The following is a 9,717-nucleotide window of genomic DNA, read 5'->3' as shown; positions in this document are numbered from 1 at the left end:
GCAGTGGTACGGTGGGGGAGGAGGGGCAAAATGTTCGGACTGCAAACAGAAAATCGATTGTAATAAAACTTCATTTCTTTTTTTTTCTGTAATCAGCGATCCGTAGTGTTGTCCGCGTCAACACTGGCTTTCCCCCCCCGCAGTGTGAAATGTTTGCAGCGCGGAAACTCATTTTGGGTCAATTATAGTGGAACTGATGACCGCTGTGTGTGCCGCCGCTGCTGCTCGTCACTCCGGGCCGCGGCGTGGAAACCAGGCGGTGCACCGTGCGACCCTGCAGGCTGCTGCTCGACCCACTCGGTGTCTTTGTTGCGGTTGATGGCGCCGCAGATTTCGGCCAGCCGTCGCCCCGTTTCCTGTCTGACCCGAAGCGGCGACGTGGCACCAACGGCGCCGCCCACAGGTCCTGCCACTCGTTCACTGCTTCCATTGTGACTTCATTAGCAAAATCGAATTTACGTTTTGTTTTTGTTTTTTTTTTCTCACACCGCCGTGTCGAAAGAAGGAACAAAAGTGCTTCCATTTGGTTTGTCGAGCAACGCGGCGGCTCTTTGCCTCTGAGCTGTTTCTCGCAACAGTCCTGCGTGTGTCGCCTCCTTGTTTTCCTTTTAAAGGTGGCTTTTAATTTAAACTCGCCGTGTCCTGCTCTTGATGGAATTTCCAAGTAGAAGCGAAGCGCAGCCCCGACCGCTAAAGTGACACTTGAGAAATGTCCCTCTGTGTCCTGAAATGTTCCGATGATAAAAGACGTGCCGCTCGCAGACGCACACGACACTGTGTAATAACAACGCAGCGATTCTCAGCGGCCCCCGAGCAATAAGTGGCGAAATGAAAAAGGCTCTTCGGAGGCGACGGTCGGACACTGGAAGTTTTTGCCGACACTGCAGTTGTTGTCGTTGTTTTTTGTTTGGGTTTTTTTTTTTTTTTTTTTTCTATATTAGTTTAAATGTTGCGTCCGCTTCAGTCTGAAGACTTTGTAGGAGTTTGTCTTGACACTCGTAGACAAAATATTCCCCACTATATCTCCACTACTGCACATTGCCAACTACAAGTTTGTTTCGAATGTTTGAAGTCTGTGTGTCTTAGTGCTGCTGCTGCTGCTGCTGCTGCTGCTGCTGCTACCGCCAGCCCAGCAGATTCTCCTGTGCATATGTCAGGAACGGAGAAGCCTGGAGACGCTGTGTGCACAAGGTGGGAGGAGAATTAATAGAATTTACAACGTGAAGGCTGATATGTAGGAATAAAAAGTGAAATGTGAAAGTGCGTGTACGTGTGTGCGTGTGTGTGTGTGTGAGTGTGTGTATCGGGGGAGGGGACAGTCATCTTGTGTTGCATGCGGACGGCGTGTCACGTCGGAGCAGAGAGACTTCAAATCAACCTGAAGCGCGGAGCCGCGAGTGGCTTCGTGTAGTTGATTAAAAATCCATTCTTCAGACTAATAGATGGTGATTGGTGGGACGGCTGTGGGGGGGTGGGGAGGGGGGGGTTTGTTAGTAACATCAACCTCAGATAGATTCCCTCGCTCTGCCTCCGTGGGACATCAGACGTGACTCCTTCCAAGGCGAAGACTAAAAACAGGAAGCGTCTCCGAGTCGCGGCGCAGAGAAGAACTCTCTTGGTTTGATTCATTTTTCATGGTGGGAAGGAAAAGCAGGAGCCGTGCTGTTTGTGACTCAGCGCACTCTGCAATTAGAGACGTCTGCTGCTTTCTGGACGACGGTTCAGCTGTAAATATGGCAGCAGGACGGTCGGAAATGAGCAAAGACCCTGCCCCTGCCCCTGCCTGCATCTCATTGGCTCAGAGGTTTGAGTTGGGGGTTATCATCAGCCGGGGGGGGGGGGGGGGGGGGGCACTGCGCAGTCCAAAGACACGCACGTTGGTCCCAACTGGTGTCCAGTCGGTGTCCGACAGCCACGTGGACGACGGCCAGTGGAAGAGTTGATCCAGTCTGTCGCTGCCAGACCACCGGGAGCCTCGCAGGAAACCAAGCGACGGCCGGATTTGGCCGGAAAATCGTCCGGATGTTCAGTTTTGTGATTGGCGACCGTCGAAAACTCCTGAAAGAAAAGGACAAGATAGAACTCACTAAACTGACTAACGTCATGTTGGAGAGGGAGTCAACAGGCACCAGTTGTTTTGTGAAGGAAATAAAATTAAAAAAAATAAAAAGTCAAGTGTTTTGTAAGCTTGGCTTGAGTGCGTGTGTGAGTAAAAACAAATCATTTGGGGTTGTTTTTTTTGTTTTTTTCTTCAAAGCTTCAAAGAAGAACTTTGCCTTACCAAGAGGCGGCAGGATGGATCCATATTTGTGTATTTACTCAGCGAGAGGCCTCTGCGGTCTGATCGATTAGCGATAGCTAAAACAGCCCTGGCTGCCCCCTGCTGGGGAGAGGCAAGAAAATGTGCCTCTACAAGAAATCACGTCAAACAAGTCATTGCAAGAGACGCTTTCGCCACTTCCCGTGTTTGTCTGTCGACCACAGGAAGTGAGTTGGGACGTGAATTTTGCTTTTTATTTTGGACGCCTCCTCACACCTTGGACCCCCCCCCTCCCCCCCCACCCCTCTGACCGGCAGCGTGTAGGTGACAGGATTGAAAGGGAGCCGCTGAGCCGGCAGGCAGGGTCCTAATCCTCTGAAAGCCCCCAGAGATGAAGTTTCACAGCCATAATTCTCTTTTTTTTTTTAATCCATTCAGAAAGGCTGTGACCCAGTTGCAGACCTTGTTCACAGGTTTGTTAACAGCCACGCGGTTGCAGCCAGTCCCCAGGGATGCAGTGTGGCGGCACCGTTCTTCTCGCTGGAGCTGCTCACCCTGCACGTACGCCCACAAAGTTTCCGGCCTGCGAGTTACTTCAGGTCAAAGGTCGTCCTGTCAACCGTTTTACTGGCGTTTGGTTTTCTTTGTGCCGCCGTCTACGGTAAAATTGCTTTTTGGGCCGTGTGGGATGCTTGGCTGCAGTACCTCGAGTGGCCACTGGGGGTGGGCGGGGGGACAAGCTAGCTTGTGTAGTTGTTGCTTGCATCACAGCCACCAGCTTCTCCTATGATTCCCTTTGTCGCCTCCTTTATGCAAGCCCTTCTCCTCCTTCTTCTTCTTCTTCTTCCTCCTCCTCTGCTTCCCGGTGGCTGAAGAACGACTGTGAGATGCACCACAGGCCTTTGCAACCCTGCAGGATTAAAAAAGAAAAAAGAAAAAAAAGATAGAAATTGAATCCCGGCCTCTGCTGCTCGTCTCATCCGTCATCTTTTTCAGCCGTCCGTCCGTGATGTGGATTATTGTGGCTGTGTTGTGCTGGCTGCTCCCCGGTGGGGGTCACTCCAGGTCGCGGCCTCGCCAATGCCGCCGTGACGGATGAGTGGTTCCGTGGTTTAATTGTCAGTCGCGTCTCCTCTTCATGCTGCGCCGGGCCGACGGAGGCGATAAGTCGGAGAGCTGCGGGCGCAGCGTGCGGATGGTATCGCCGTCTCGGCCATTATCAGCTTTTTTGCCCGCCGTTTATCGCTTCCTGTATCACCTTTCACGGATGGGATCGGCTTTCCCGACGCAGGGCAGGGTGGCGGCGGCGGCGGCGGCGGCTCTTTATCACCGCCGCTGATGGCCCTAATTCTGTTTCTGCCGGCCGCGGTGCAGCTGCTGTTTCAGGGCCTGGCGTGGAAACTGCGGGACGCTTGATGGAGTCGGGGCAGCGCAGTGGAAACAGCAGCAGCCTGTTCACAACATTATCATTATTATTATTTATTTATTTTAATGGATGGTGGTATAAGATTTCACACAACGGTCACGCTTCATTTTTTTTTCGGTAGGTTCAGCAAAAAAAAGCAACAGTGAAGAAACATCATCTTCTTTTTTTGCTATTACATATTGTTTTTTTTGTTTTTTTCAGGAAAAAAATATCGACAGAAAAATACCCTCATTATTCATTTACATTCCATTCCATTTACATATTAACTATGTCCAAACTATGAAAAATTATTTTCTTTTTCTCAGTGAAGAATTGTCAAAAATGATCAAATAAAGAAAATTCTGTTATTTTCTTAAAATTGATTCTGGATCAGAAGTGGCTTCACCTCCACCATTGCAGCTGGTTTTCTCTCCATGCTATTTCACATGATTGGTGGAGTCTCGTGTTCCACCCTGAACTCTGACCTGGTGTTGAAAGCTACCACCGGTCCGTGGCTGCCGTCGTCTGGGCTCAGGTGACGCCGGTGCGGAGGGTTCACACTGTAGCAGAGCAGCAGCAGCAGCAGCAGCAGCAGCAGCTGAGTATCGATCCAAACAAACAACGATGAACAGCGACCTTTAACCTCTCCAGCCTCAGCCTGCTGTTAACCTCTCAGCGGAGCGCCGGCTAATAATAGCACTTAGCGACGTGTCGGTCGGATGTGGTTCGGCAGCAGCGTTCACACGAGAGCACGTAGAGGATGAACTGACTGCTCCTCTAGTCCACTGTGGGTGTGTGTGTGTGTGTGTGTGTGTGTGTGTGTGTGTCAGGTAGGAACAGGCATTAAGACAGTCCTACCTGCCTGTTTCTCTGTCATGTTTCTACATGCAGAGTCTCAAACCCACAACCTGCTGTCTGGATGGAAGTGCACTGCGAGCCGAGCTGCAGAAATATTAAAGATTAGGGAGATTTCTCTTTTTCAATTCCCAAAATGTAGAAGCTGCACAGGCTGAAAGTTGCTGAAATTGTGGCTGATTGTTGTAAGTTAAGAATGAAAAATGTGGGAATGAATTTTTTCACACGTTGTTGTGTTTTGTGTCTCGATCATCGCCGGCCCAGAGATTCAGGTTTCAGTAAAGAAACATGATGCTAAGTCAGCCGCTACCACGGCGGCTACAACCCAGTCTGGAAGTCAGGCTTCACGACTTCAAGCTGCTTCCTGTCTCTGTTCATTTGGTGTGTTTGTGTGTGTTTGTTTGTCGTGTAATGGAAAACCTCCTGCGGTCAGACCGGACCCAAACCCCCCTCCCTCTCTCAGCAGCAGCTTTTTGCTGCGCTGGCGTCACAACGGCCACCTTGTCTGGGGCCGACGACTGGCTTCCACTCTTTCTTTTGAGAAAACGGAACATTGAGCGTGACGGCCGACTGCTGCGTGCTTCTGATTCTCGCAGATGATTGTCAAGGCTGCGTCAGACACTCACTGTCTGCCTGGCCCCAGCTGAAGACAAGCTTGTTGTAGTCGGATTTTTTTGTTGTTGTTGTTGTTGTATTTGTGAAGGACAGCTAACCGGCCATTAGCGTAGCAGCCGTTAGCTGTGAGCGTCCTGAATACAGCAGAGAAAAGGAGAAGCTTGCCGCTCGTCCTTCTTCCTAATGAGCCCCAGTGTGACATTTGAAGCGCTGAGATTTTTCTGTGTGTGTTGTGATGCCTTTATTTTCATTTCAGGTTTGTTTGTTTTTTTTGTTGTTGTTTTTTTTGTTGCTGTCGGGTATGTCTGCTCTCCCTCTGCGACCAGGTGCGCGATTGCAGCAAACACTCGGCCGCATTAATTCAGCCGACCGCCTCGAAGAAGCGCAGACACTTCAGACCTTGAAATGTGGACCGAGTCTCTGCCGAAATAATGACGGAGCTGCGGAGAGGGAGGCGTTGCTTCTTTTAGGTTTCCTCCAAAAGCTGCTGCTCGTCTTCAGCTCTGATCGACGGCTGTGCGATGATTCCATTTTAAATTGAAATCAGATTTTTTTTTTTTTTTTTTTTTTAGTCCTAATGATGTTAAAAAATTTTCCGATTTTCCTCTTTCATGCTTCCGGGTTGGCGCCTCTTGGGTACCGTAGTCCTCATCCCCCCTGGAGAAGCTGTTAACTGGCTACCTATGTTTACTGGCATCTGCACTAGCTAGCCACAGCAACTGTTCAAACCAGGAAGTGATTCTGTTTGCTGCCCTCACCACTACCCGCTAAATTATTTTTCCAAAGTCGCATACAACACGCCCTTGTCCCGTTTTTGTAGCGTGTTTAACGAGATTTCCGCCCCCCCCCCCAAAAAAAAAAATCTAAATCGAAAATCGAGTTTTCAGAGAGAAAAAATCGCCCAGCCCTTGTCTGATCATCTCCGTGTCGTGTAGCGTTACTGCAAACGCTCTGGTGTCCAGGAATAACTATCAAATTGGAAAGAAGTCACTGTGACCCGTAGCGCCGGGTACCAAACTTTGATACATTTGCAGCACCGGGCGAAATCCTGCGGTCCTGTCGAATATCGACCAATAAATCATCTTGCGCTGCCAAGTGTAGATCTCCAAGATAGTAGATCTCCAAGATAGTAAATCGTGGCGTCTGCCAACATCAAACTAAAGATGCTAGAGTGAAAATTAGCATCGTGCCAAAGACTCTAAAGTGGATCCCCTTCATTAAGCTGGATCAGAAAAAAAGCAAGATGCAAAATGTGCCGATGATGTCACAAACTGGATTTGGAGGAAATCCTGATTTGAACCGAATGAATGAAATGGAAAGTGACGGTGTTGTGCTGCAGTGACGGTGAATCGACGTGGTTGTTCACATTGGTTTTTGAAACATCAGGTATCATTGTGGAATGTGTTGAGTGGTCCCGAGCCTCTCTGCAGCAGTCACCAGCTGCGTTTTCCATGACTCCTACACCTAAGACCTAAATATGGCCAGAAAAGCTGCTGATTGGAAACAGCTCCACTTGGAAAAACCTCTCCAATATGACGACGAGGTTTTGACTCTCGTGAGGTGGTTTTTCCACACGTGTCCATAGAGACGGAAATATCGCAAGAGTGTCATGGCAACACTTTTTTCACGTCGAAATGGCCCGTTAAACATCCATCACGAAAGACAAAAAGCAACGGAGTGATTCACCCTCCACCCTCCACTCTCATCCTCCACTCTCAGCCTCACCCTCCTCCCCCCCTGCTGGGATGAAGGTGCGGCCAGAGCAGCAGTAATGGAGGACGGTCCAGACGAGGACGGATCGATACGAGGTGGTGTAGGAGGAGGTGTTGGGGGAGAGGTGGAGGAGGGGGAGGGGGAGGGGTAATCATTTCACTCATTACCCAGCTGCGTCTCCTGATTCGGGATCAGCCGACACACAAACAGGGGAGGTGTTGTGTTAGCGCTACAGGAGACTCCAGCGGGGAGACAACGCTGCCGCTCCCCAGTCGCCCCGAGGTAATTGTGCCTGCGGTCCTGGAGATGCAGGGATGCGTGCGTGTGTGTGTGTGTGTGTGTGTGTGTGTGTGAGGTGAGAGTGTTAGCAAAGGAGTGTTTGGAAACAATAATGGGAGCACGGCAACTGAAAGAGGACAGTGTGTGTGTGTGTGTGTGTGTGTGCACACTACATGCAACATAAAGGTTATAAATTGGCTTATACACACAGGATTGTGATGTATAAATGCAGTGGTGGTCAGTGGCAGGTGGTGAGTAAAGACAGGAAGTTACAGACGCTCGGTCAACAACTTGTCAGCGTCGTTGTGATGCGTGTGTGTCGGGAAACAGGTGTGTTGTAATTGAAGTGTCGGGATGAACGGAGCGACAGCAACACAACAACACAACAACACAACAGCCTCTCGCCGCTGCGCAAACAAGGATGATGGATCGTTGCGCTCGCTTTTCCCTGCTTTTTAAATATATTTCACCCGTCGGAAGGACTTTGCACGTCGTGGAGAGCAGCAGCCTGCGAGCCCAGGAGCCAAGTTGTGTTGTGTTTGCTGCGGCTCGGCAACAAATCATCCATATACATGTAGCTGTAATGGAGCACAAGTGTGTTTCAGCTGGCGACTCCGAGACTCTTTGTGTTTCCTGGGATCGTACGTGTCAGTCAAGTTAGAATAAGAGTGAGCGTTTGTGGAGGCGGAGCCTCTCCAGAGGCTGAAACTGCTGGGAATTAAACTGTGTGGTTGCAGTGGAGCAAACACTGTTCCTGCTCCACAGGCAGAAGCAGCCTGAGAGTCAAGCTAGCGTTGAGAACATGGGAGATGGCTGTGCACTCATTGTATGCAGACACACATTGATTGGCAGGACACCTGAGGAGATGGAGCACTGTTGTGCCGACCCTGGCGACTCTGAGTTTATATCCATCACACTTTGATCAGTTTTGATATATTTAGTATTTTCATTCGCTTCCTCTGCCTTTGGAAGCGTCCTCCTCCTTCTCCTCCTCCTCCTTCTCCTCCTACTCCTCCTTCTCCTCCTCCTCCTTCTCCTCCGCCTCCTCCTCCTCCTCCTCCTCCTCCTCCATAGTTCTCGCAGCCAAGCTTTTATTATTCAATGCAAAGAAAAATACATGAACATATGTCTGGAGGCCGATGCGTCACCAGAGTAATTGAAGGTTCACGGACGAGGTGTTTCTGAAACTAGAAGGAGGTTTTTATCAGCTGCACCTCAGACTGCAGCTCGGCACAATTATCCGTGACTCGCCTTGGCTTCACTTCCTGCTCTCTCTCCCACAAACGGAGGAAAGGTTTTTCCCCTCCAGGAGCCTGGGCAGCCCGAGAGTTTTCTTCCACAGTGGAGACAGCGGGTGTGACGAGGGACAACTGAAGCCTCCTCGCTGTCGCCTCCTCTTCTGCTTATCAGCTGACCTTGTTTCAGGCTTCATGGCACTTATCACATTTCCTTTGCAAGCCATCTAGCCGCTCGTCTGCCGAGGCAGCGATAGCTTTGATAGCGCTAAGCTAACCGTCAACCCTGCCTCCCTGTCCCTCCTACAGCTTTGCTCCGGGTGGACGAGTCAAAAGAAAAATTGTCGCTTGTCAGACGGTTGTGCAGTTTCAGTTCAGGGGTGCAGGTGGCGCTGTGTGGCGGAGGCTTTGGTTGCGTTGAAGCCAGTGGGAGGGATCTCCTGAGTGATCTGAGCGGCGCTGAAATCCAAAGGAAATGGAGGAGGATGGCTGAGGTGTTTGAGTGTTGACTCGAGTGAGTTCAGTGTCAGTGACCCGGAGGTACGAAGAGCTGCGAACATCAAATCGACGTGAAACACCAGGTTAAAGCGGCTGCACCGCACTCCTGTCTCATCCATCCCCCATGTCGCCTCTAGGGGGCGACGGTGAGAAATAGCAATAGTTCCAGGAGGGGAAAATGAAAAGGCGACACAAGGGAGCGGCGGTGTGTGCACACTTGCGTGTGTGTGTGTGTGTGTGTGAGTGTGTGAGTGTGTGTGTGTTAGCCTCATCTGAGATACAACGTCTGAGAAGCTCCTCCTCATCTCCCTCCTCCACCGTCGGTCTCCTGCGCCTCCGGCCGCTGTAAAAATAGCGCCTCCTGATGGAGGGGAGGGTCGTGGGGGACGTGTGTGGGAGGGTGGGGGGGGTAGTGTAGCCAGAGGAGCCTCAGCGGTGGGAGGATGCAATCTGAGATCAGCCAGATTGCTTTTTTTGTTTTCCTCTCCTCCTCTACCTCTCCCTCCCTCTCTCTCCCTCTCTCCCTCTCTCCTCCTCTACCTCTCCCTCCCCTCTCTCTCTCTCTCTCCTCTCTCTCTCTCCCTCTCTCCTCCTCTCTCTCTCCCTCCCTCTCTCCCTCTCTCCTCCTCTACCTCTCCCTCCCTCTCTCCTCCTCTCTCTCTCCCTCCCTCTCCCTCTCTCTCCTCCTCTCCTCTCCCTCCCTCTCTCCTCCTCTCTCTCTCCCTCCCTCTCCCTCTCTCTCCTCCTCTCCTCTCCCTCCCTCTCTCCTCCTCTCCTCTCCTCTCCCTCTCTCCTCCTCTCTCTCTCCCTCCCTCTCTCCCTCTCTCCTCCTCTACCTCTCCCTCCCTCTCTCCTCC

At 50.9% G+C, this 9,717-nt stretch overlaps 1 protein-coding gene across 3 annotated transcripts in view; it reads left to right on the top strand.

Moving 5' to 3' along the window:
- Window positions 1–9,717, top strand: part of LOC142880242 (tomoregulin-2-like) — a 93,564-nt gene that overhangs the window by 66,050 nt on the left and 17,797 nt on the right. The gene's annotated exons all lie outside the window — the stretch shown is intronic.

This window comes from Nelusetta ayraudi, unplaced genomic scaffold (assembly GCF_046127955.1).
Source record: "Nelusetta ayraudi isolate G7.1 ecotype Tasmania unplaced genomic scaffold, CSIRO-AGI_Nayr_v1 ptg000163l, whole genome shotgun sequence".
In the NCBI taxonomy this organism is placed as follows: Eukaryota; Metazoa; Chordata; class Actinopteri; order Tetraodontiformes; family Monacanthidae; genus Nelusetta; species Nelusetta ayraudi.
Note: the sequence above shows the minus strand (reverse complement) of the source record. Positions and strands in the feature narration are given on the sequence as shown.